At 45.4% G+C, this 27,624-nt stretch overlaps 1 protein-coding gene across 12 annotated transcripts in view; it reads right to left on the minus strand.

The window, feature by feature from the left end:
- LOC135909078 (gonadotropin-releasing hormone receptor-like) overlaps positions 1 to 11,446 on the minus strand; it is a 538,207-nt gene extending 526,761 nt beyond the window's left edge. For all 12 annotated transcript variants that reach the window (XR_011511342.1, XR_011511341.1, XM_065441140.1 and 9 more), the window contains exon 1: positions 11,242 to 11,446. The gene's annotated coding sequence lies outside the window, so the exon portion shown is untranslated. The remainder of the gene's footprint in view (positions 1 to 11,241) is intronic.
- Between the last annotated feature and the right edge of the window lie 16,178 nt (positions 11,447 to 27,624).

The raw sequence follows: 27,624 nt of genomic DNA on the forward strand, positions 1-27,624 counted from the left end.
AAGTTTTAATGTGTTTGCTCCATTTCTAGAAAGACTGCTTTTTTTTTGTTTGTTTCTCTACAAAGTTTAATCATTGAAGAATCATAGCATTTGCTAGCAATCTTCTAACTTTTTTTTAAAGAAACGGTCTCTGGAGAGAAAAAGGAGCTGAGAAGGAAGTGATAGGAGCTTAACCGGAAGAAGATTATCCGGCTTGCTGCCCAAGGATGTATTAATTGAAGGTAAAGAGGAGGTTGAAAGACGAAAAAAACAGAGAGAAAGAACATGCACGAACAATTTTTGGGAACACGTTTTTATATAGAGCTGGCATCTAGTGTGTCCCCATAGCGCCACAAGATTACAATTGTTTCTGTTAGGATCAACGTTTCGGGCACTAATATCATGTTAGGGTAATAGTGGGCACCACCTACAGGCACTAACGTCATCTTGAACACAGCTAATAAAGAACAAAACCGTAATTAGGTGCGTTGAAAGAAAACAGACAGTGAAAACGCCACAGGAAATAATGACTGATATTTAGAGAGGCATCTTCCGCTCAGTGCTACAGGCGAGTGAGTATTGTTGGCTTAAGTGTCCGTGATGGCATCACCTATCCTGCGGTGTGGTTTATTTACCATGCTCGGAAAATGTGGTGTCCCTTTATATCCAGGGATCGATATTTTACTTGCAGGTCTACTATCTGTCGAACGTCTTCTCTCAACTCCAGCTCACTGGCCGTTGCCTGCAGGGAAGTAGCACAAAGTACTTCGCGCCATGAACTCAAGCATAACGGCAACTGACAACGAACGCACGGGACAGAAAATAGGAGACGAGGACGAGAGCAAGGACGGTCCTTGTCATCGTCTGGTTTTCTCGTGTTCTACGTGTGTTTTGTTTGCCGTCGTGCCATCATGTTTGCCGTCGTGCCGTCGTGCCATCCGTAAGCCAGTGCTGGCACGTCCGTTTATCTACCGAAACTCAAGCCACTGTGAACTTCCAACTATTTTACACATAAGTGCCAGAGATTTTATAGCCTTTCGCTTCCGCACTCGTTCACCTTTCGAACGAAGCTAGTGCTGACTACACCTCTTGTAAGATTGACTGACAGCCCAATGTTTAGCTGCAATTTCGAGTTTTTGTATCCCAGCGCATAAACTTAGGGCAAGAAAGTCAAGTAAGAGCGTCTGATGCCGCAAGAACGCTAAAAAAATGGTCATGCTTACGAGACCAGCGGTTACCCCCGCTTGAGTTGCAGCCGTTTCAGTGTTCGTAGAATGTTGGCCAGCTGCTTCATATAACAAAGCTGAGTTGATAAGTGCTGACGTCACCAGACGTGTTGTAGGGCGAGTTGGTTCATGATACAGAATAAATTAAGAAAGCGCGGATAGTACACATGGACATGCCTTCAATTTATTTTAATTTTTTGTGCCCTTTTAATTTATTCGGACATCACGAGGTCTGCCTAGTTCCCACTCGGCACGTGGGCAAGTGGTGCATTGACAAAAGTGATGTCCTGCTTCAGAGCATGATGATGGTGGACGTGACTACGTGGTGGTCAGAGGTAAAACCTTATCATTTTCGTATAGATGGCCCTGGCGTGTTGCGCCTACTTCTTCCGACCAGATCGACTGCAGCAGCGTTCAAGGTTAGCATGTTTTGCGTCCACTTAAGCGTTGGACTGTCATGTCCATCCAGAAGTAAAATGGAGCAGCATCATGAGAAGCGCTTTCAATCTGGCTTCCATATAATCATGCCTTCGTACAAAAACAAAAAAAAGTAGGTGATAGTAAAACAGACATTTTGAAGTGTCAGGTATTATTTCGAGCAATTGAAGCTTATTTCCATGTTGGCCATTACTGCCTGTGAAGTTTGTCTGAATTCGCACATGTGTGCTTGGGTTGAGAGCCTTCTCTCCTTTCTTTATTTCTTTCTTTCCTTGGGTTTCTCTCTTTCTCTCTCTTTTTTTTTCGCAGATGTGTACTTAAAGAAGGTTTCACGCATCGAGGCTTATTTTCGTTCTGTCATTTTTCTTTACTCTCTTTGTTTCAGATATTTCGTATATTACCTCTATATATTTGGAACCATGTGCCAGGCGCATTGATAAGCTAAGCTGTTAAATTTTCATTAACATATGTATCAATCCCTACCTCGCTCTGTCGCTGTGGCTTCAACCAGCCTCAGCTGAGCTCGACAACGCATTATAGGTGTTCTGCGGCGCAGCTACTCTCATACCTAGGCGTTAGAAATGGCAAAAAAAAATTATTATAAAATACACTAACGCAGGGAGTACACACATTTAAGTGTACTGTGAAGTCTAAGTATCAAATTTATAGCTGACAGCACTGAATTGGCCATTAAGAAAAGATACGAGCAATACAAGAGGCAATGACTCCGCCGATTCTGAAAATCTTTCTTATTATACAATGTATCTCCAAGAATGAACGGCCCACATGAATCTGGAAACATCCGCCACATCCAAGAAATTTGCATTCGTAGCACGTTTTACGCTTTAGCTCACTCCTCTCCTCTCATTATTGCCGGTGCGCGGTACAATAAGATTGGAGTGTGCTTGGCGAGACACTGCACTATTTCAATTCATTTTTAAGTTTTTAAGCTCTCCTCAGCTAGCAGATGGCTTCAAATGTAGCGAACGGTCATTTTACGTTACCACTTAAAGGGTAGTCTTTTTAGTTCTAGCAATTATCATACATTAGGAGCTTAGTGGCATTCACTGATCAAGCAGGAACCAACTCGAATGTATATGAACACACACAACTCGCCCGCACACATGCGCACGCACAAACACACGCACATACACAGACCCATGCGTGCATGCATGTTTGTCAGAGAAAGAAACGCTCCTAGCTCGTCTCAAGAGTCGCCTGCAACGCAGACGAAATAGTCTTAATGAAAATCACTTCCGGATGCACCAGTAAAAGACAAGAAACTGCATTTAGTAAAGTGGCATAAAATGAGGCATCGCCAAGGCTTGCATCTGTCAAGCAGTTGAAAAATCATGCCACCATGTTGTGGGGGGAGAGCATTGATTTGCAAGTAAGCCTTTTAAATAACAGTGGTACCCCAAAATCACGGTGCTGCAAATCTGTGAAAGCATGTTGCCGGAAATCATAGCGAAAAGAAAAAGGCAAAAAACAGCTGAAAAGGACAAACAAAAAGAAGAAAACGAGTGGTGTCGCCTTGCATGCATGGACGGTCTCATGGAATAAAAACGGCAGCCCAACGCCAAGACCTTCAAGCACTCTTTTCCACTCCGCAGAAACTTAAAGGCACGTGCAAGAGAGTGAACGCAGGTTCCAAAGAAGGAAAAAGAAGTTCTACATTCTGTCAGACTAAGCACGTGCAAAGGTACGCGGAATGCGCTAGTTGAGCGGTGTACCAAATCCCATTGGATTGCGGGAAAGTGTACATTGGGCAAACCGGACGCTGTCTAAACGACAGGTTACGGGAGCACAACTACACGTGCCAGATCCTGACAGGGCTTAGCAACTTGGCGACGCACTGCAAATAGTGCGAATGTTCTCCGCTACTAGAAAGCACCGCAGTCATTGGCCCATCAAAAACAAAAACGGAGCGAAAAATACAGGAAGCACTGGCGATTGCAAAAGAGAAGTGCGTAAGCACTCCGTCCATCATGATCATCGAAGCTGAGTTCGAGTTTGCCAGGGCGAACGGGTGCAAGTAAACGATGTTTTTCCGGCCCATCGCATCATCGCATGTCCTCACCTTCTCATATCTTTTTTATATCCCCCCCCCGGGCCACATCACCTTGTATATAAGTGTGTTCTTTAACAGTATTAAACGAGATGGTAGTTTGCGCCACTTATACGTCCGCGTTTTGTTGCTTATGTTCGTCCATCAGTCCCGTCAGTGGAACACTAAGCACAATACAATCATGGACAAGAAACTAACTGCTGACGGCATAGTTTCTTCATTCCCTGTGCAAAAAGCTGCTTCAGAGCTGCTTTAACCCCGTTTCCTCCACCTCGCCTCGTAAATGTTATGTATACGTGTTGTGAGAAAATTCACGATTCCACATTCACGATAGCAGCGCGCACGCCTACGCGCTAATCTGTTCCGTCTACGTACTCGCATGCATTATTTGCGGCGAGCGGCGGGAAAAAATAGAACAACGTACTTGTCTGGAAAGAACGCCGGTGCGTCATTAGGTGGCGCAGTCAGTGACGTCAGCGCGGTAACCAGAACAACCGGCGCTACGCATGCCTTCACCGCTACATAGCCGCATCGGTGGCGACTCAAGCGAGCTGGCTTGAAATAGTGCGCGCCATACAGTCGTCATTGTCATTCTCGGCGCGCTTACAGGGATAAGAGCTAACTTCTCAATGGCGTAGCCCTGACCATTGATCCAGCTTTACGACTGGAATGGTGCTGGCTGGGACGCGGCCGAAATCCCTTTGGCGCCGTCGCCGCAGTCATCAACAGTCGCACAGAACGAGCCAGAAACCTCGAGTGGTGGACGCACTTCGTAGCTCCAGTGGCACAATCTTCCGAAATGTTTTCGACGTGTATAAACGTAGTGACGACAGCACTCGTTTACAAACCAGGAAAGTAGTTTCTTTCCAGACGACAGATTAGCGCAACCGGATGAGCATTTTCGCACGCAAGGTTGCGAAACTCCAGCGATAACGGTCAAACGCGTCAAGCCTGTGTGGACAAGTTACGCCATCTGCAGAATCTCATTTATGTGAAGCTCACGCGCCGCCTAAACACGCAAAGGTAAGTATTCGCAAAATTAGGGCACACTTGCTTAATGGCAAGCATCCTTATGTTGCCGCAGCAGACTTCCCTAGCCTTCCCCAACATTTCACAACGCTTTTTTTTTCTCTCGCTGCTCTAACAGCGCCGTCAAGGACTAGGCCTGTGGCACTTCATCCCCTTACGCAACACAATACGTTCAGCTGCACTAATTTGGGCGCCAGCAGAAGCGGCTTCTGAAGAGCATTTCGGGGGAAACGCTGCCATTACGCGAGACGCTCGGTTGAGCTCTCGTTATGCATCGTGCGTTTATCGACACAGAATAATAGCAACGTTTCCCATATTCGCAAGGGAAGCACCCTTAATTGCTATCCACGAAACGATCGATATAATGTGGCGTGCCTCCAGCGCCTCTTATCTTGGATCCTTTGCGAAGCTTTCGCGCGCTATTTGACGAGTTCTATACCGTTATTTCTCCGCTGAATTCATTGCATTGTCACGCAATATGATCATAGGTATGGAATAAGGAATAACGATTTTGCTCGCTGTCATTATGTCATTTCGTCAGCGCGCTGAAATGGCGGTTTGTGTGCGTGCATGTTTTGCTTTTTACACGTACTTTCCCTAGCTTGGACACATTTTCTCAGAGTTTGCTTTCACCTAAGTTTTACTTCCCCTTCCTATCTTTTCTTTTAACTAGCAGCGCGCCACAACTGCAAGGAAACTGAAACAAAGAAACACGCACAGGTATACACGTTTCTCTCGTTTGTCCCGCTGTCGTGCAGTTCAACTTTCTATTGACGAAGCAACTGGCGCTACAGTCGATCCCCGACTCCTCTAAAGAGTTACTGACGTCACATTTCTGGCTTTATATATGGATATATATATATATATATATATATATATATATATATATATATATATATATATATATATATATATATAGAGTTAGAAAATGAACAGTTTAGAAGGCCACGTCAGTAATCCCTTAACTCAACTCACCCTACCACGACTGCGTTATGGCCAAACGTTAGGCCAACTATACGCGAGGGAAGCACGAGCATTTATTTTACAGCGAAAGCTACACATAGAGAGATGGGTACACGGCATTATGACCGACCTGCTCGCATCAGTGCAAACGCAATGAGCCAACTACACGTGCAGCGACTCGGAGCTACGCGCAATTCACTTAAATTTGCAGCAGAACAGCAAGTTCAACGCTAAAGTACAGGTGCTGTGCACGAGCTTCAAGGAGAAGTAGAAAAAAAATATGCAGATGCCTGTTTTAAACGAAGCATTGTTTTGCTCGCGCACTCGCGCTATACTTCTTGCTCATCGCTTTACTTTTTAGTGAAGCGTTTTAATTGCCGCCAAGCGTTCGCTACCATGACAGAGAAAGAGTGGCAAGTATGAAAAGTAATCATGAGCGATGAAAATCTCCTGTGCAAGGTAGTCGTTTCTTCAGTTTCCACAGACACAACTGTCGATAAAGGGACGGTATGTGAGATTCCGTAAGGTGCCTTGAAAAGACAGTCGTTGTACTACAACGTATACACTTCTTCTCCCTCCCTGACAATGACAATCTTTTTCCTAGGGAGGGCGTTTGTTCCTTGAAAAGAACAGCCCTACCTCCCATCAAGCACCTGGGTCGATACGAGATCGAAAGCTGGGCGAGAGTCATCTATTTCACAGGGTAACGGAGCAAAAAAAAAAAAACATGGAAAACTCTGTCTCTCCGTCCACCCGTCCGTTCATCCATTATTATTTCGACATTAAATTATCCCTAAATTTGTCCTGTCCATAAGGAAGCCTCATTGTCCTGTAGCGATGGATGCCAAATAGCGTGCCGTCCAGTTTCTTTTCTTTCTTTCTCTCTTTCTTGAGTTCATCTGCGAACTTTACGTTCAGCATTTACTACTTTCCCACTCTAACGATTCTCCACCAAATCCGGAGCTGTACCGTTCCATTTATTTCAAGAAATTCTTACTCATACGTTTAGTTCTTCCTTGGTGTCATTATGGCGTTGCGCCAGTATGCTCTTCATAGGTTTTCTCTCAGTCGCGCGGCAATTACATTGTGTACTTTCTACAGCTTTGCCTCGGGTCTACATTAAGTGCATCATTTTATTCTACTTCTCTTCCTCTTCTTTCTTCTCCTGGAGGTAACTCACTGTGTCGTAATCATGCCACGAACAACAAGACGACACGAAATAAATCTGCAGGACTTATTGCGCGATAGCGGAATCTAGGAGCTGCAACGTACAATCGACATCATGAATTTCTAACCCACAAATGTTTTTCTTTAACAATGCACACAGTTTACACAGTTGCCTATGGAGGAGCAAAATTCACCAATATACAGCTAAAAACAACAGTACGTGCTTGCACAACGATGGTTTAGCATAATGAGTGTACTGAGTGGAAACTTCTAGAAAAGCAGCTGGCACGAGCGCTTTTTACGAGCAGGTTCGGAGAAAACACAGCGCAATTACGTTGTAGCAGTTAAATTTCATCAGCAGCGGAAGATAATGACAGTTAGCACACGTTGCAACACCATCAAGAGAACGTACTCGCGCAATATTTCTCCATATGATAGTTACGGTATAATTACACCACCTTTGGTCTTTTGCGTTGCAGCGGCAGACGCAAGCATATTGCGATTCACCCTGAGTGGCATGGAAAATGGGGCGGTTTATTAAGCTGACAGTTAACAATCCTGGTTGCGTGTCAACCTTGCTTTTCATCGCACAGCCGTCAGCTGCACCTTTAAACGTGTCGACACTTAAAACGCGAGGGCTGGTGAGAAAGAATAAGTTGCGAGTGCTCTTATGAAAGGAAAAGCGCTCGGTTGTCGACGTTCACTGGCCGCGGCTGCACCTTTTCGCATGGTTACTTAAGGCGATACAAATTAACAAAACCATACAATTTCTTCCAGCAAGAAGTGATTAAATAAACAATATGTACCGACATTAGAAGTGTAAGTCCCTTCAAAGAGGTTCAACTTCTCTTATGTCTGAGGTACAGAAGTTTGTTTCAGATACCCTAATAAAATACTCGCAATTACACTGCGGGGTCAAGAGATAGAGAAAGCAAAGAGAGACAGAGAGGTTAAGCGACGAGCGTCCATACTCCTCACGTCCATATTCCTCGCAGAGAAAGCGCAGAAGTCCTTTTATTTGCTCTGTGATACGCTAATCCATTGTACTAGCACCTCGGCAGGTGACCAAGGCGAACGTTGGTCAATCAAACGCAGTTCTTGTTTCAGGCGCCTTACATATTTAGAGTACTTCGGACATCCAAGTATCCAGTGATTCTCGTCATAGTGGCCGCACGAGCATGTTGGAAAGGACGCACACTTAATTCGAAATAGGAAGTTCCTAGTGTAAGCAGTTCCGAGACGCAGACAACCTAAGAGTGCGTCAAATGCGTTGTGGAAGCTGAGGATCTATTTGGTATTCAAGATATGGGTCAGCTGCGTAAAAGATCGATTCCTTTGCGCTCTCTGCGAACCACTTCGACGCTCGCAGACCTCGCTTCGGGCCTCGTAAGATGGGCCTCGTGTCGGACTGGAACATGTAAATAACGCGGGTTTCCGAAGTGTCGTGAGCAACTTCTGCCAAGGCAGCACTGCGGGCGTCTGTTGCTGTGCATCCTTTCTTTTTTTACTTGGCACATTCTACGTATCTCTTGTACTCTAATGTCTTACGCTGCTTTTACCATATTATTTTTTTTCATATGAATTGTATGCTTTGTTTTTCTTCCGTTCCTGCGAGAGACACGTGATATTGAATTTCCGAAAGGTGGAGCTTCAATTCCATACGAGTCTCACAAAATTGTACTAGGATTCATGTCAACTACGGCGCTCAAATCTAGTCTGTAGTGCTCATACTCTGTTTGGGATGTGATTTGTTGTGGTGGGCCTTCCTCTTCGCTTTCCCTTTTTTTTCTCCTTCCTTTTCTACCTATTTTTTTTTCTCGCCTTCTCAAGCACGGGTGGGCATAGTGTACCGTGTCAGCAGACAATTGCTAGCCTGCTTCTCTTTCTGTGTGAAAGTTGTTTCTCTCTCTCTCTCTCTCTCTCTCTCTCTCTTTCTGTGTGTATACAGTGTGTTGTGTTTATATACGCTTACTCGATTATTATTATTAGTAGTAGTAGTATTAGTATTGACAATGATGATTTAATGGTCCCATTAGTGCTACAGTGTTTGAAAAAAACAGCAAAAACGAGAGAGAGAGAGAGAGAGAGAGAGAGAGAGAGAGGCAGAGAGGTCAACCAGACGAGCACCCGGTTTGCTACCCTGCACTGGAGGTGAATAAAGAAGAAATTTTCTTTCAGCCTAATAGCCCACTCGGTTGTGGCGTTATTGGAGTTGAAAAAGAAAGTGCTGAATTTTCCCTTTGTAAATTATTTATCCTGTGATGATGTTGTCAATCTTGTTATCAACAAACTTTCCTAAATTGCCAGGATCATTCCTCGGTACCTATATTTACTCCGTGGGAAAAAGTGCTGCGCAACGTTGCACATCACTTTTGAATTTAGGCACAGCGTACGCTCTCTCTGTGCCTAAATTCAATTCATTTCATTGCTTACCTGATCTAGTGGACAACTACCTCTGCAAATAAGAATAAAATTCACCCTCTGCTGAAAAAGAAAACATAGTAGGCGAGCCTAATTATTGACTTGGGTGTCTCTTAGTGGCACTCGCAGCTCATTAGGTTAAGTTTAGCCGAACGCAACGCACGAACATAACTCGGAGGCAACTGCTTTCCATTCATTATCCGGTTAAATATCATGCCATCTTCTTGTGTGGGACGTCATTAGTGACGTCATTACTTCCTTTTTCTAATTCCGTGTTTACAGGAATTTCGCCACAGACGCGCTCACGTGGCGGGTCTCTAAATTCCACGATTCTGTGCTTTGGTGTACGGTAATCAGTGATTCCTAATTAATTAGAATTGTTCCAGACACTTCAGTAACTCAACTTGTAAGTAAACTTTTGCCCTGATATCACATCTGTAATGAAACGCATGAATGTTGTCGTGCACCGTTTCTTGCGATTTTTTTTATTTATCTTGAATTTTGTCCCCCGGTCGTCTCGGTGATTTCTAATTAATTATTATTCCAGACACTTCAGTAACTCAAGTTGTACTTATGCTCTGATATCATATCTATAATGAAACCCATGAATTTTTGTACTGTATATTTCTTTTTTTTAGATTTATTTTGAATTTTCTCCCCGCTCGTCCCAGGAGGCGAACCGGAAGTGCTGCGAAAGAAGCAAGAGTGTTCCTCGATGCTCGTGCCACTAAAAAGTGATATATTCTTAACCTCTGTGAGCCACCCTCGCGGTGTTTATTTAAATTAATCTGCGCAGGAAATATCCACAGCGAACACACAATTTGGCTAGAAGTGATCAATTTTATTTGTAACACATTAATGTTAACGGACGGGTGTACGAAAGAAGTGGTAAACGGCTACAATAACATACAACTACGTAATACTCCTTTTAACGCGGCAGCGATAAGAAGCCCATGACGCCGCAAATCCGGCGTTTCACGTCCGGCGTCGCATCGTCAAAAAGGTTTTCGAACCACGTATACCCAGGTGTTTGATATGATGCAAGAAATTTACTGAACCAATTGAATTTCTCAAGCTAAAATACAAAAGAAATTGTAAACTACGACTTGCGCAGAACTTACAGACAAGTTAGCCCTCGGATTGTAATTTGACTATACGAGAAAATATAATTCTGTTACGCGAAAGCTCTTCACACACACAAACCGGCCGCGGCGTCCGCTATTTAGCGCGCGCCGGCACAATGGGTGTCTTGTGGGCCACGGAGCGACGCGCTCGGTTCCTCGTACTAACTCCAGCTGGCGCTCGTCGCCTCCGCCACATAGCATGGCATAGCGGCCCACGCAAGAGGCCCTGCTTCCACCATAAAGCTCGCCGTCGTGCATAGCATTCGCGGCAAGCGTTTCCAAGTGAACTTTACGGTTGCCTACGCTCCAGATGCCGGGAAGCGCGAGAAGCAGTCAGGGAGGGATCTTTGAATGCTATCGCGTTCCACTCTTAAAGGCGAAGCTTAAGCGTCCTACAACTTTTAGTACGCCTGGGTAAAACAGCGGGTACAGTGGACTTTGGCACGTGTGATAAGGTACAGCATCTAAGGTCACCAAAGTAGCGAGTATTTCTTTTTATGCAGAACACCTCCTTTAAAAAGAAAACTCTCTTGTCTAGGCTCCTGAGATTCTCGCCGATTTCACTGAGCACGTGCCCAGTGACCCAGGTTAGCGGGAACGCGTTTTGATGCGGACAAACATGCATGCCGAAAACTGGGTGAAGTCTACAAAGAATGTTAGTCGCATTAAAATAAGCTGCTTTGTACAGATAACACTAGCAATGGCAACTCCAGGAACAAGAAACCGTAAACTTTTACATCATTTGATGTGTCGCGTCTGCGGAACATGCAACAGTGGTTCGAGGCTACGACCTTCTGGCGCTGAATAACACGTGCTTACCACTAACCTTTGTGGAAGCGAAAGAACCTGGCGGTATGCTGATTTGTCCGGAGCTGAGGCACCACAGGGGATGCACAGAGAACGTAAGAGCCCGACTTTGGCATCTCTTCTGACGCAACGTCCCCTACGTCTGTCTAAGACGCCGCCTTGCGAACGTTCTCGGCTGCACGTTTACGCATCGTCATGCTTTGCGGCGGCTGAGCTGACGCCATTCCAGGATACCAACGTATGCCACGAAACTGACGACCGAGCGCGTCTAGCGGAGATAAGCGATACGCGCTATGAAAATCTGCAACACCTGTGCGCGACGTTCCGCGCTGCGAGCCTAAACAAGCCAAGATAAGCAAGAAAAAAAAAGTGATTGAAAAAGGAACGTGATAGTTCCTTTCAATGAAATCTGTTTCGTTTTGTTAGCTTGTGAAGATGGAAGATATAAAAGGTACGCGTATTTTATATCCTTCCCACACCTTTTGAATGACGCCAGGAGCGTAACAGCCATTGAATCCGAAACTAGGCTTCGCTTTCTTATACATGACCAGCGACGAGTTAGTTACCCTACGCGGGCGGCAAGGAATGAATCAAAGATATACAGAAAGGAGAGGGAGGGAGGCACTAGGCAGCGTGGACATGTGGCACTGCCTGTCATGCCTACAATCGCTCACTGTGGCCAGTACTTTTCATACTCTGAACATTATCACGACCGCCTTGCTTTGAAAGCCTGTGGAGCTACGGTCCGAGAATCTGTCTGCACGGCCTACCCCGCTTAACACAGGACACAGAACGTCGCCTCCGATGTCATGATCTCTAGAGAATAAAATAAATGGTGGCGGTGGTGACGTAATGGTTTTGCAACAGGCGTGATTAGCCGGGTACCTCTGGCCGATTATTTCTCCACCTAAGCGCCTCTTAGCGTGTCAAATATGTCATCAATCAATCCCAGGACAGGCAATGAGCTGAACCATTCCTTTTGTAACGCGCATCCTGCTACCCTCGCTGTTTCAAAAAGCACTTGAAGAATCAGCACTTGCAGAAGAGTTGTGTTAACATTATGTGGACTGTGGCTTAGACGGCAAGATTAAGCCTCAGATAGCAAAAAAAAGCCGTCGAACATTTCGCAAGCCACTGGTAATCCAATGTGGACACCCTCGCTAAACTTAGCGGATTGATACGTTTGTTTTCGTGTATTTCTCCAGATATCAGTAGAATGTGTCGAGCGGTGCCCCGCAAGCTCAAACTTAATCTATACCGACGCCACGAATTGAGTAAAACGTAAAAGCAATCTAAGACTTTCCTGCTCGCGGAATTCTGGTTAAGCTGTGTAAGAACTGTTTCACGAAGCAAAGAGACAGTACAATAGAAAAACAATGTTTTCTATTTTACTGCGTACGAACGAATGTAGAGCCTCACATAGAAAATTTAAGCGCGTCAATGTTTAGAAGTGTTTCATCAGACTTTGAAAATTCCCGCAAACAAAAGGCTCTTTTCAGTGTGTCTGTGTATCTTTGACGTAGTCCTGGGGCGCAGAAAAAACCTTCTGTTGTCTATATGGGGCCGGATGATCCCTTAAGGCCTCTGGTTATCGCCATCGTCAGGAGCAAATTCCACGTAACGCTAGCAGAAATGTCGAACGCAGTAGTAATGTTTGATTTTCAGTCCCATGGTTAAGAGGAAGCTTTAGCTCGGACCCAACTCCGACGCGGCCTATTCAAGTACGAGTAAAACGCAAGAATGCTTTTCTGAGATAACCCCTCGACCGATTTTAATGAAATTTATTGCATTTGAGAGAGAAAGTTAATTTCTAGTGACTGTTGGAAACGGAATTTGGGTTTAGGGCCTGAAATTGAAATTTGTTTAAAGATTTTCCAAAAAAATAAACGCTCGTTTACCATGCACTGGGTGCATGCTACAGAACCCCAGGTGGCCAACACTTCTGCACAGCGGTGTGCCTCATATCCGGATCCTGGTTTTGGCATGTTAAAGCGCAGAATTAACCACCTAATATTTATTTACGCAGTCTTTTTGTGTCGTCCGTTGCAGCCTTCATGCCAGCGTAACACGAAAAGATCTCCAAATAAAGCATCAAACCAAGCACTCTTAATTAACGGTGTGAAAATTTCTTACTATGCTCCTGGGGAAATTGCGCGGACCTCCTCCTCGGTGGCGGCCTGTTGGCTGCGCTTCAGACCAACGACCACGAGAGATGGGAGCAAGACTGGGAGCGAATCGTTTATCGTTTGTTTGCTGACTTGCGCGCGCCTGTGCTGCCGCTCAGAAATGCACCGGCAAGGCGTCACGTTGGCAGACGTATTTCTCGTTGTCCGCTGCCCCTGTGTGAACCTTCTGTAACCTCTTTGACTGTGTGACTTTCCTTCTTTTTTTTTTACCTTTCGAAATTGTTCGAGAAGGACAAGTGAACGGCGCGGTGTCACGGCCACAGCAAATTTTAAAGCGCTCCGTTTCACCCTCATGATGGTGGTGTTGACATCACTGCTTTCAACATGAGCGAAATGCGCAAAGCGAAAGGCAGTCGGTGTCCTCTTTTGCATAACTTCTAGCTGAGCTAGTTGGTTCGTGCCTAAAGGACAAAAGCTACGGCGCTAAGCTGACGAGGACGAAGTGAGACACAAACGATACATCCGGACATCCGTATATGTCGTCTGTTTCTCACTTTGTCCTAGTCTGCTTAGCGCCGTAACTCTTCTCTTTAAGTCTTCGTTTGATTCTTCAACTTCGTGCGAACGCTGTTCTTGTGAACGTGCATGCTTCCCACAATGCACGTGGGCCCAAGCATCGTCATTGCCTACAGTCATTACATGTATGTGACATCGCACGTGGGCAGACTCATTGGTCCGAACGCAGTCCTGACACAGGGTTATGGCCGCCCTCATGGTGCCGGCTTCGTGGACGACACTTCTACCGCTAGATCTGCTAGATCTAGCCACCGCTAGATCAATCAATTGAATCAATTGTTTATTAACCGTAATCAATTACAGAAGAGAATTTTATACAGGCAGGAGCCAGAACTCCTCTCGGAGTTGATGTTAGATCCTCTTCGTTGTTTGAGGGCTCGGTGCATTCTTTTTTTTTTCTCTTCGTCTTTTCTTTCTTTCTCGGAGTATTTGTTGTGCCTCTCATGCTGCTGATGACATTTTACGCGTGACTTCTCTGGTCCACGGGGAAATACAGCTCCAGACGTCGGAAAGGCGGCCAGCAGCTAGATTTGTTTCTCGCTCCCATGAGCCAAAATAGGTGAAAACGCAGAAAATGTTTGCAAACTTCAACACTGTAGTTTTTAGACCTCGTCAGGGACTGAAAAACAAAGAAAGAAGAAATGATTCCACAAATATACATCCAGTCATAACGGCGCAACACTGTCATTATTTTCTCTTTATTTTCGTTTTCTTTTTCTTTTCTTTTTCTTTCTTTCGGTAAGCAAAGCCCGTGATGGTATTCCTTTGATAGGGTTCAACGCATTTATATTTCATTCGCCAAAGGCACTCGGGAAATTGGCTAAAATATTAGGAAGCTGTTCGCGTCAGTATTTCGTACATCCTTCGACTAAATGACCAAACAAATCTGAAAACCCTAAGCAAGAAGTAGGCTTTATATATATATATATATATATATATATATATATATGTGTGGTCTTCTTTCGTGGGGTCTACTGCCGTCTGCGTGCCTGCATGAGACAGGAACGCGCTTGCTTATGCTAAGAGTATCTCGGTTTCCAGAGCAAGCTTATATACTGGTGCGCTTTTTTTCGTCTTCTTCCAAGAAAAACGGAAAAGCAGCATAGACGACATAGACCGTCGAATCGACAAGGCGACATAGTCCGTAACAAATCCAAAAGAAGACAGTGTCGGTGCAAATTCAGTCCTAATCCTATAAACCTCGACGGTATCATTTTGCCGATGATGGACTAGCTACATACGCTCTGAGCAAACAGCTGCGCTTCCTACATCTTGGGTTAGGCGCATGCGAACCTCTGCGTCTTTTCTTTTTTTCGTTTCGTCTTCTGAAATTAACGTGGTTGCTCTACACGTATACTCATATGTTGCTTGTTTGTTTCCAGCGAAAACACATTTAGTTCATCACTTTATTTCTGTTGAAGCATGGAGACACCAAACACAAAAGAGGGATCATGTAGAACGTTATCAACTGCGTTAGCGAGATTACGCTGCAATGCATCACTTCCAAAGCCTGAATATTTTGAAAATATAGTTGAATCCTTTTAAAACGGCGTATAATAAAACATCCCTGCATAATTGTAAACACAAAGAACACGTCGAGGAGGAGGAATAAACTTTATTTCTGCCCAGCCGATTTGAGAACTAGGCCTCTCTACCTAGATGACGGCCTCGAGCCCTTGGACCCTGGCGGCATCTTCGGCCTGCTGGATTGCCTTGAGTTGGTCTTCCGGTGCACAGCTGAGCAACGCGTTCTCCCATTGCCCTCTCGTCTTGTTTATTTTATTTTGTGTGGGTGTCCGAGGGCAAGCCCAAACCATATGTTGTATGTCCGCCCTTTCTTGACAGAATTTACATCTATCCGTGTAAAGTACGGGTAGTAGCGCTGGTAGGTCACCGGGTTCGGATATGTACCTGTTTGTAACAGGCGCCATGCCGTCGCTTGCCGTCTACTTTGCGAGGAGTGTGCCGGGGCGAAATGGGCGCTTCCCAATTTATAGAGTTTGGTGATCTCGTCATCGTGGTCATCCGGTCTCTCTCCGTTCCCAGTATTTGTTGCGTGACACCTGCTCGGCCCGTCAGTTCTCGAGCCAGGTTGTGCACTATTTCGTTCCTGGGAAGGGAGGGGTGTGCGGGTGCCCATATAATGTGAATGTCGCGATCTTCGCGAAAGTTGTTTAAAATTCTCGGCGCTTCCGGCGGGATTCTTCGTTTTACTACTACGATGTTAGCCTCCGTGGAGGCTATTGCCAGTGCTAAGGCCGCCTCCTCCGCCCCCTCCACCTTCCCTGTTTTACCATGCCACTAACCCTGCAGTCATTCTCGAGATTCGTACCAACTATCGACATGCTCTGTCTATTTTCGTACTCCGCCGCGTACACAAAGACCACGTCCCTGGCATTACGGAATCTTTTGTGTAGAGCTCTCGCTCTTGCGATTCTTCTATCTTGGTGAAACTCCGGGTGCAGGTTTCTGGGGATTGGATGTATTGATAGATGTCCCCTTATTTTTCTTGGGATCTCTCTACGCACTCCGTGCTGTGCTTCGTAGGTTATTCCGATGTCATCTAAGATGTGTCTCCCCGCCAAACTCTGTGTAAGTCTTTCGTACTGCGCTACTCTCTGAGCCTCAATAAGTTCTAGTGTGTTATCGAAGCGTGAATTTCGATTTCCTGCACTCTTAGACAAAGGTACACCCTTTGGGGCGTATATCTGCCACTCAACAACAATCGTCATCTGCCTTGCTTGCGTTTCCTTTCTTGCAAACGCCGCGCCCGCTACTTTCGTGTCGAGAATGCTAGGTTATGCTGATAACGCGCATGCCGTTCGTTTCTGGGAAGTACCGGGTTCACCGCGGTAAAGAAAGGAAATGCGGACAAGGCAGATGACGGCTATTGTTGTGTGGCAAGATACGACCCAAGGGGTGTAATTCTGTTTTAGAGTTAGTTTCATAATGATAAGGAGCAGTGGATCATTGGCTCTTAACGTTTATCAAGACCATTAAACACGCCTTTTAACACTGTGCCCCGTTCGCCAAAGCAGATGACTCATTTCGTGCTCGATGACCTCAACAGAGCAGAGTTCGTACTTTCCTGAAAAGGAGCGGATGAAAACACTCCGGCGACGTCATTCAACACACCCACACTAAATTAGTGTCGTCAGATTAGTCGTGACGAAGGGTGTTTGCGCCGAAAGTGTCCATAAAAGATAATGTCTATTGATTTTCTTGATATGCGTTCGGGCGTTATGTAATGTATGCTACGTTTTTCGTCCGCTTTATAACCCATCGTTAATAATGGCCGGGCCCTCCGCTGTCTTTTCGCTCCCCGCTCCCTTGTCGATGGGGCCTTCGATTGTTCTTTCGTCTTCTTTCGGCTGTATATGGTAAATCATCTTGCCTACGCACCGGAGCACGTCCAATCGTTTTTTGGCAACACGGCGGGGACAAGCAACGGTCCTGCTGTGGTTCGGCGCAGTTAACGAGCTGTAGTCACGTTTTTTTTTTTTTTTGCTTCTAACATCACGTCGGGCTTCATTGAATAAAGTGTTAACTTCGAACAAGCCAGTTAAGTGAGTCATAAGACGGCTTTCTCTTCGGTTTCCTTATTAAATGTAGAATAAAAGGAAGATTTTCAGTATCGTTTTCACGGTCAAACAAAAGTCAACAAACTAACAAACTGTAGCGTCCTTAATAAGGACAGCATCAGAAATAAAGGAGAGGCATAAATGGGGAACTCCCGATAAGCTTTCGCTCACTGGGGTTTCCCAAAAGAGCACTAAAGGACAATATTAAGTCAGCTATATGTTGAGACATTAGGTGTCTGCGTGTAATAACGAATTCGTCATTCGCAGCGACAACGGAGCTTTCGTAAGCGAGAAAATGATGAAAATGAAAAATTAGTGGCGCCACCTGCTGTAGACTATGGTGTCGCCCCTGTGACGTCGGCACTGGCTGAATCATAGCGCCATAGAGGGAGGTCACGTGGAGATTGCGTCAACTCATCCGTTTCGTCGCGGGTGGTGCAAAAATTGAGGAGAGCAGTGGGACCCTAGTGATTTCCTGCGCAGCGAAGTGACATATTGGCACAGTAAACGACGATAGACTTCTAAATGAATAATCTATCGATCTAGCTTGAACTAATATTTTCCTTTAGTTATCCTATAACACTTACATAAGCTTATATAACATCACAAGATAAGGCTTTATCAGAAACGTATATTACAATAATATATATTTAGGATTGGGCGAAAAAAAAATAGAGGAATCTGAAGGGCTTGAGTTTTGTTACTTACAACAAGCTAGGGAAAGCATAGGGGAAAATAACTGGTTTGTTTAATCGAAATGTAAAAAATAGGAAGGAAAAAGTAAATGAAAGCGGACGACAACGGAACTGTGCGCAAGCGGGAGACGAACCCTCATCCTCCGAACTACGCGTGCGGCGATTTACGAATTACGCAATCGCGGTGGCTATCCTCCCGTCCCCTAGCTTCCATGGGTATCTGTGTATGTGCACGCTGTCATGATGATGATTATGATAATGATGACGACGACGACGACGACGACGACGATGATGATGATGATGATGATTATGATGATGATGATGTTCATTGGCATTCTTCTTAAAGAAGGGAGCAGATGAATGGCCACCCAGCCTGCTTGGTTTAATGAAGTTTTACAACATCTATCACCATCTAGCCTTTTGCCTGTCTGATCTCGATCTTAGCTTTCGTATTTAAAACCTCTGTCCCTATTCGTACCATTACCTACACTTGCAATGACTCCGGTTCTGTCAATCTCTTCCCTGTTGTTCTTTGTTTTATTTTTCTTTTTACCAAGGCTTTTATTGCTTCTCAATTTTTATGGGCTGCTGACCAGTTACTCCTTCTATCTCTTTCCTTGGAATCTCAACGTTTCTAAAAGGTGGGCACTCCCGACGGGTCTCACGGGGTGAATATCTCGTCATTCCAATACGATGTGACGAGCCATTTCCGGGCATTTTCTTACCGCACGCACATGCCTCGTTCTGTGGCGTATATTCCTTGCAGTATTTCTTTGCCTTCAGCGACACAGACCTGAGTAACATTTTAACCTGGTACCGATGTAACTCTCCCAGTAACAATCCTTCAAAGACAAAGTTCATGATTTTCCATTCAAACCACAAGGTTCCTTTGAATTATACCATGATCAAACTTAATGACCTGCTCACTGCCTCCCGTTGACAAATGCGCCTTCCTGGGTGTTATTCTTGATGTCCCTTTAAAATGCGCTAACCACGTTGCGCACTTACGAGGAAAACTAGCTTATGGGATTAGAATCTTAATCAGAGCACGTCACCATTTTAACACGCCGACTTTAATTACGCTATGCTACGCATTTATTCTTAGTCATGCTAGCTATTATATTGCGACATGGGGCAATACTTATCTAACTCATTTATACCCTATGCAGCACGTACATATCGCAGCAGTGCCTCTTCGTTTCTTCATAGTTTTGATATACTCTCAATGTCTACTCTATTTAAATATCATCTCGCCATTGCCCTGTTCAAGTCATTGAATCATCTTATACGATCAAGTGTATTTCGTACTGCTGATCTTCTTAACACTATTCCTACTAGATTTGCTTCAGATGGAATTTTTTTACTACCTGTAATACGGACTAATTATGGTTGACAAAGCGCATATTTCCTGCTTTATCATTCTTCATCACTTGGTACTTTTCTACTTGTTCATCACTAGTTTACTTGTTCAGTACTTGTTCACCACTTTTAACACTGTTCATCACTTGGTACTTTAAAAAAAATGTTTTCTTTTGCTTACCGAATTGGCGCCGGACTTGGAGGACCAGCGAAAGCCAGGGAAGCAGAAGGGCCAATGACTACCTGGACTGAGGAGGCCATCCGTCTTGGGTGAACAAATAACTCTTTATCACTGACTCGCATTATTAAGTGTTTGTTCTCTCTCCCTTTCTCAACCGAATTATGAGGTTTATATTCATTTCTCCAGAATGACGTTCATTGTTTAGAGTTTCTGTTTTGTATGTTTTATATTTATCTGAGTTTATTTTCCTGTTATAATGCTGTTTTAGTTTAGCCTCTACACTTGTTTTTAACCTTGGACAGGATGTCCCCCTATAGCCTAGTGCTCGCGGGCGTCCTTCTATATATTCATCTGTACGTTGTTTTTTTTATGCGAAGCATATTACGAGAGCTCAACCCAGCTCCTCAGGCGCGGCGGTGTCGCCTTGAAACCACGTGACACCGTGACGTCACGACAGAGGAGAAGTGACTTTGGCTCAACTCTTGCAAGACGGGCTGGGTGGGAATCGAACCAGGGTCTCCGGAGTGTGGGACGGAGACGCTACCACTGAGCCACGAGTACGATGCTTCAAAGCGGTACAAAAGCGCCTCCAGTGAATGCGGTGTTGCCTTAGAAACGAGCTGTTTCTAAGACGTGCGTCTCTTGCTCAGGCGCACATTTCGTTGCCGCGCCGAACGCTGCTTTGCTCGACGCTCACCGCGTCCAATGCGGGGCGCGTAGTCGCTGCCCTGTAGCCCATTGTCTTACACCCCTTGGCGGGTCGACGGGAACGCTGTCGCGTTCCACTCTTGAAGGCGAAGCAGTAATGCATGAGTTGTTTCTTCGTCTAGCCGAACCAAATATAGCCAAGCAACAGCAGTTCACCAGCCTAAACAGTGGTTCAACAACTAAAATAAAGGCTAGTATGCTTCGCATCCTGGGCTTAACCTTACCTAAGCCACAGCCATTTTTTACTATGAACTTAATAAACTAGATTCTGAACCATCGTGGTTGCTGAGTGGCTATGGTGTCGGGCTGTGGAGCACGAGATCGCGGGATCGAAACCAGGCCATGGCGGCCGCATTTCGATGGGGGCGAAGTGCGAAAACACCCGCGTGCTTAGATTTAGGTGCACGTTAAGGAAAGGTGGCGGTGCAAATTTCGGGAGTCCCCCACTATGGCGTGCCTCATAATTAGAAAGTGGTTTTGGCACATTAAACCCTATAATTTAATTTTTCAAGCTTGATTCTGATTCTGAAGCCAGCACAGGCCTGTAGTGATTTTTTGGGGGGCCCGAGCTCCTCTCCGGTGTTGGCCAGAGCAGCCCGCGGCCGTGGCGGCGGCACATACATGGTCGCTGTGCCTCTGGCCAGAATAGATTATTTTCAACCCCGTTGTGTTATCCGAGATCACACAATAGAGGCACGGCTAGTTTACCGTTCCGAGCCCATCAAAAACTCACTGCCGGTGTCAGGAATTCGAAACTGCGACCTTATGCTCTACAGCCAATTAGCTACAGCAGTGGGCGACTGCAGACAGTCGCAAGATAAGGAGAAGCAGATCGTTCAACTGGTTCACCTCCGGAGGGCCACTACGTTTCTACGACGACGAAGCGCATAAAGAGCAATTTACCCCGCCTTTGCGCGGGCGGAAGGAAAAGGCGCTAGTAGAGAATATTTATTCGTGAATTCCGTTTCACACTTTCAAACAAGGACTAGAGATTCTTTCCGGAGGCCTCGCACGAGGAAGAGGGGGAAAATATTTGCCTTCGCGACGATAAGCTTGGCGGAGCGAAACTCTGTCTGGGGGGTGCGGACGGATGCTGGTCGATGCTATCACGAGAGGAGACGCCGTTTCCCATAAACACGTGGACGAAGAGGCGAAGGCAAATCTAGGAGGGAAAGGCTATAGCTGAACCCAGGGCTTGTCGAGAGGGGCAGAGAAAGCAATCTTCTCCTCCACGTGCGACATTTGCTCGGCCTTCTGATATCGCCGGATTTCTTTTTCTTTTATTTTTTTTTCTCGGGCTCTGGCAAGCAAAAGCGTGTAAAGCTGCTTTTCCTTTTTATTTTGTTTGCAGTGTTCCCGAAGGGGTGTCTCTGGAAGAAAATGAAACGCTATGAAATCTCTTTCATTATTTCTTTTTTTACCTGAGCGATGCGGAAAACAAGGTAGAAATGGAGCGCTACGCTACGTACAACACGCAACCGACCAAGCGAAAAATACCGAATGCGTACGGGTGAACAAGTCGAGGGTCAAGTTACCGGAAGGCAATGCACCTGCAAAGGTAAAAAAAAAATAAACGCACAAAACTATTTTTTTTTTTGTAAGGCGTCGTCGTATGCTTTGCAGAAATGGTTTCTTGCTTCGAACTTCACTAATTTGATCTTTTTCTCATAGTATTGAAGCTGCCGATACGTTAGAGTGTGATGTTATGGAATGTCTCATAGATAGCCCGATTCACTGTCATTGCTCAGCGGAGCAACACAGTAAATAAAAACATGGGAGCTGAAAGCTGGCTCTAACAAATAGGTGCGCATTCAGCAAGCTATGATAAAGAAGAAGAAAGCCTATGTAAACACCTATGAGGAAGACAGTGCCTGCAGAAAGATTTTCAAACCATTCACGTTTCCAACCACACCCCTTCCCTCCCCTTCTTTATATATATATATATATATATATATATATATATATATATATATATATATATATATATATCTTCCATTATCTATGTTTCTGTCTCCTCCTTTCTAAAGAGTAGGCAGTCGTTGTGGCCCTTCCGGTGGCATTTGACAGCCTACTTCTTGCTTTCCCCTTCCTATCATGTGTATGTTTTCAAAACATGATGATGATGATGATGATTATGATGATGCAAATCGCCTAAAACAAATAAGCAGAGTGTTAACTTATTCTCCCAATTGTGTCGCCAACGACGCGACGACTGGAATCCGAAAACAAGGATCTGTGAAGCCGCACGCAGAGGGCGTCAAAAGCGGCGCGCTTCTTTCTTGATTGCCGATCGCTTCTAGTTTGTGCCGTTGTGCCCATGCAGTATACATTCGACGTCGTCAAACCATTCGGCTACGACAAGTTCTGTTTCCTGCTCGAAGAGCTTACAACCGTTGCTTTTATCTAGCAATGAACCAATGCAAGACCTCACAGCCACAGCACAGAAAGAGAATCCTGGATTATCTCCTGAATCAGCTCTGGCAGGCACCCTTGTCCGCGGGATATTAACCACGCCCTATCCTAGCGTTTCGCTCTCGAATAACAGCCTTGGCGTATCCTGCTTGTACTTGAAACTTACACCCCGTTGGTAATCAGTTGTCCAATCCTGCACGAAGGTTAACGAGGTTGTGGAGGAACGGCGATCAATACATAATCTGCAAGAACAAAGTCGTCCTGGACTGGTCAACAGTGCCCGCAAACGATGTGCCACCGGCAGCCCCGTCACATCGAAGCAACTATCCGTAGTCATGTTCGCTATTGCGCCTGTGTCTGAGGCGCCTACAACACGTTGTCTGTGGTAAATAATAGTTAACTTGTTCTCCATGCACGGCAATACCCGGAGCAGCCTCTAAATAACTAGCCCAGTTTGTTCACCCCCAGAAGCCAGTTGGACGCCTAACTAAACCTGTGGGCCTACATCGTTTTCTGGGCTCGATTCTCTGTAATCAATATCTTGGGTTCCTCATCGACTCAGCAGTGTGTGTAATCATCGTAATTCACGAAATATGCGCGTATATCTAAAATTCCTTCGCAGGCACAGCTTTTTGTCACAGATCCGCAGATTGTCATACAATCTGAATAAGGCAAGACAATCCAACGACACCTGGACGGAGAGGTCGATGTAGAATGGGATGAGGTTCTCGAGAGATCAATGAAACGGGGCGGACGACCAAATTTACTCGTATTTTTCTATAACTTACGTAGAAAAGAGAGAGAGAAAAACCTTTAAAGAGTACAAACGGCCCAAGGCAGTGTCATACAGAGTATTCGTTCTCATGGCAAAAACGAATCGACAAGAAACATAAGGGAAGGAAGTCACCATAAATAACGCCATCGACCACTCAAGCCAACAGATGTCGCTTCACAAAAAAAGCCGCTATTGGAATGTTAAATATTGATTTTTTGAACTGATCGCGGCAGTGCGATACAGGTAGAAGAAATCATTCACTTCCTTTTAGCCTTTTGTTGCTCCTCCTCTACGGGATCATAAAATACCGAAACAGCTTCCCCCGAGTGATTCTGCGTGGTGTATGCAGCTGCACGTTTTACGTTATCGATGTGGGCAGTGTCCGAAGTGAGATGCATGTTCTTTTTATTTTATTTTTAATGGAACTTCTTTCCTTCCTTCCTGTCTACATGCCTTACTCCCTACAAATCAATCAGAACAGGACCAGTCCTGGTGGCAGTGTAATGCGCAGTAAACTCGGAGTTTAGCGTGGGTGCTGCTTCTGCATTTCTGGCCGAGTAACGTATGCCGATCCCGGAGGCTGTGCAATCAGAGGCCGTGACATTGTGGACAGATTCTGGCATTAGTTCCATGATATCGTATAGTCTGAAATGGCGTAGTCAAAAACATGGATGGTCATATCTTCTCAATGCTATCGCATTACAGTGACTCAGATGTACCGCGTGGACCTAGCTTCTTTGCTTATTTGCCCATCTCTCCGTATTTGGAGAAAGAGGCAAATGAAGTATGTCTAGTAGACGTAACGTAGACGCGAAGTAGACGTTTCTTTTTTTTTTTCAGTAGACGTAAAGAAGGGGGAGGAGCTTAGTGAGGAGGGGAGAGGGGGGGGGTCTCGCGCACAGATTTGGCGTTGGAAGGGAAAGCTCAAAGAACAGCTATGACGTCAGCGTGGAGGAGGTTTAGAGAAGCACTTGCGCAGTTACACTGGTTTCTACGTCACAAATGGTGCTCGTGTATAGTTCAGTGCGGTGTCAAATGTCATTTATAAACGTCTCGACTAGAAGGCACAATAGATGATGTCAGGTGTATACGCCTTGAACGCCAAGCGTAACGCTCCATACTTGTCATTACATGCACTTGTAGACGTGCAATTCACCGCGAGATTAACAATAGCCTCGGTATTGAAATGTGTGGTGGAAGCGGTCACTCATATCAATATGCTCGAATGTAGGAAGCAGTGAGGATAATTCGCTTCGTTCAGCAAATAAAGAAGTCAGTTTGTTTTCGTATACTGCTTCAACACAAGCAGTGTCATCATATCGATGACATCATGTCATACGCCATGCCCTATGGATGACATGACGTTAACATCACATCTGCATAACGTTACTTAGTATCTGTATTAATGTAACATCATATGATGTCAGCACTTTTGGATCGACGCAAGAATCTACGAAACACACGCACACATGCACAGATACGCGTTCATCGATTACCCCAGTGCATTTTTTTCTCCTCCCAGCTTTGCCATCTCTCTCAGACGTCATCATTTTTTTGTTCGTCTCCGATTGATTCTAGTCCTACATAGAACAATTTAGGCATCATGGCGATCCGCAGGTGATTGCATCAATCAAGGTATATCATTGAGAGGCAAGGCAAAGTGCAAATGTCGGCGTGCATGACGTGCACCTCGCTTTTCAGCGCAGTGCTACTGTGAAGATAATACGTGTAGTACACTGCAGAGTTTCATTTCTAGCAAAGTAAGGCCAACCCATGCCGATGTGATGTTGTTGGGCATGTCGCGTTCTTTCTTCAGGACTGCCAGCACTTCATACGAGAGCTCAACGGGTTGCTACCTGCGTTAAGACAAAGAAACAGGCAGGGGACCTTGCGAAGCGGCAACTCGTGTCGCAGGACGGGAGGCGACAGGTGCCCTGTTTTCATTTCAAGAAGGTATATCATACTAGTAATGCCGAAAGAAAGATGTGTAAACGGCATTCCTTCTTCTGTTTAGCCCTGGCTCGGCATTTCGCAATGTCGCCGTTTTTTCATGCTTCTCGCGAGACAATGCTCGTTGAGCGGTTGTCGCGCGTGCATGGCAGACAGGCTCGGCCGTCCGAACACTTTATGACAGGCTGCGTCGCTTCCGAGGCGACATGCATCTCGGAAGAAGACGACAGCTGCTGTTCTATGAGGATCTATAAAGGCCGTGCGTGTCTATCGTTTGCAACGCATCACAAATTTTTTTTAATGTATGCATGCGTGGCGCTTCAGTTTGTGCGGCTTGCGACGGTCTCGGCTTTGTGCGGACGCCGTGACGTGCCAGGCCCATGCGGTGTCACCAGTTTTTTGCGCTGACAGGTCGGTGAGAAAGATGCGCAATATGAAGCATGACCCGCATGCGTATAAATATACGTTTAGCTAAGCTATGTAGAAAAATTTTATGTCCCCTGAATGAACAGTGTTCGCATATTGCTTAGGCCGTTTCCGCTGAGCAGGTCGGATTTTATTAACCAATGCTTTGCGCCACTTTTCTCTGTTACTTGCCTTTTTGCCAGCAAAGAAAAACACACGTACTCAAGGCTCCATGTATGCTTCGGCTACGGGTGTTTAAGGAGAAATAAATGCGGTGACTTATTTCATTCAGTAGGCGCACCAGCAGTCATGGAGACATTGCGTAATCAAGCAAGCGTACGTGAATGTCGAGAAATATCTCCAACGGCTCCATAGCTACCTAGATTACCCGCAAGAAAAGTAGAAATTTACTTGTAAAACAGGGCAAATTACTTGTGCTTATTAATTGAATTAAAGAGATAATGCGTCAACGAAAATGAATGTCGGTGAAAAAAACAACTGGCTGCAGGTGGGATACGAACCCATGTCTTCGCATTACGCGTGCGACGCTCTCACCAATTGAGCTACCGGGGCGCCGTTTTTCCCCTTCCGGGGTGCTTATGTTTACTACTAGAACTAACCATGGGATTGCTAGCCAGTGCCACCACTTACAAGAGTTGGGGGTGGGGGTGGAACATCCTTTCTGCCGCAGGCCTCACGTGTACGTGAACTCTTTTTTGGGCGAGGGCAACTGGTCAAAAAAACCACAGATGCTACCTAAAGGCATAAGTGCGGCTGGGTTCTAGACTGTCGTTAAGTAATATGAACGAGAAGGAAGAAAGCCGAGGGGTCTGATTTTTATCAGCCACATCATAAGAAGCCAACAAACAAAGACACCAGGAATAGTGGAAATTACTTGTGCTTATTAATTAAAATAAATAAATGATAAATTAATAGAAATGAAACTGGATGAAAAATACAACTAGTCGCAAGTGAGACACGATACCAAGTCTTCCCGTTACGCGTGCGATGCTGTTACCAATTGAGCTACCACGGCGCCGTTTTCCCATCAGCTTTTCGGGATATTCATCTTTAAAAAGATTATGGGGTTTTACGTGCCAAAACCACTTTCTGATTATGAGGCACGCCGTAGTGGAGGACTCCGGAAATTTCGACCACCTGGGGTTCTTTAACGTGCACCTAAATCTGAGTGCACGGGTGTTTTCGCCCCCATCGAAATGCGGCCGTCACGACCGGGATTCGATCCCGCCACCTCCTGCTCAGTAGCCCAACACCATAGCCACTGAGTAACCACGGCGGGTAACATTCATATTTATCTACATTGGTGGCAGAGAGGTCTGTCATTTAGATCCTGCTAATACAATGTCCATCACACGCTGGAACGTAGCAGGTAACGAGCACAGTCCGAATAGCGTGACGTTGAAGTCGTAGAGGCCATCCGGCGTGATGAAGGCGGTCTTCTCGTGATCCCGCTGGTCGACTTCTATTTGTAAGTAGCTAGTCTTGACATCCATTGATAACAAACAGCGTTGCAGAGCCGGTCCGACGCGTCTTCTATCCGTGAACGCGGGACACGTTCTTCGTGTCCAGCTCTTGTTCAGCCGTCGATAAATCATGCAGAAATGCAAGGTACC

Source organism: Dermacentor albipictus, chromosome 1, assembly GCF_038994185.2.
Source record: "Dermacentor albipictus isolate Rhodes 1998 colony chromosome 1, USDA_Dalb.pri_finalv2, whole genome shotgun sequence".
Lineage (NCBI taxonomy): Eukaryota > Metazoa > Arthropoda > Arachnida > Ixodida > Ixodidae > Dermacentor > Dermacentor albipictus.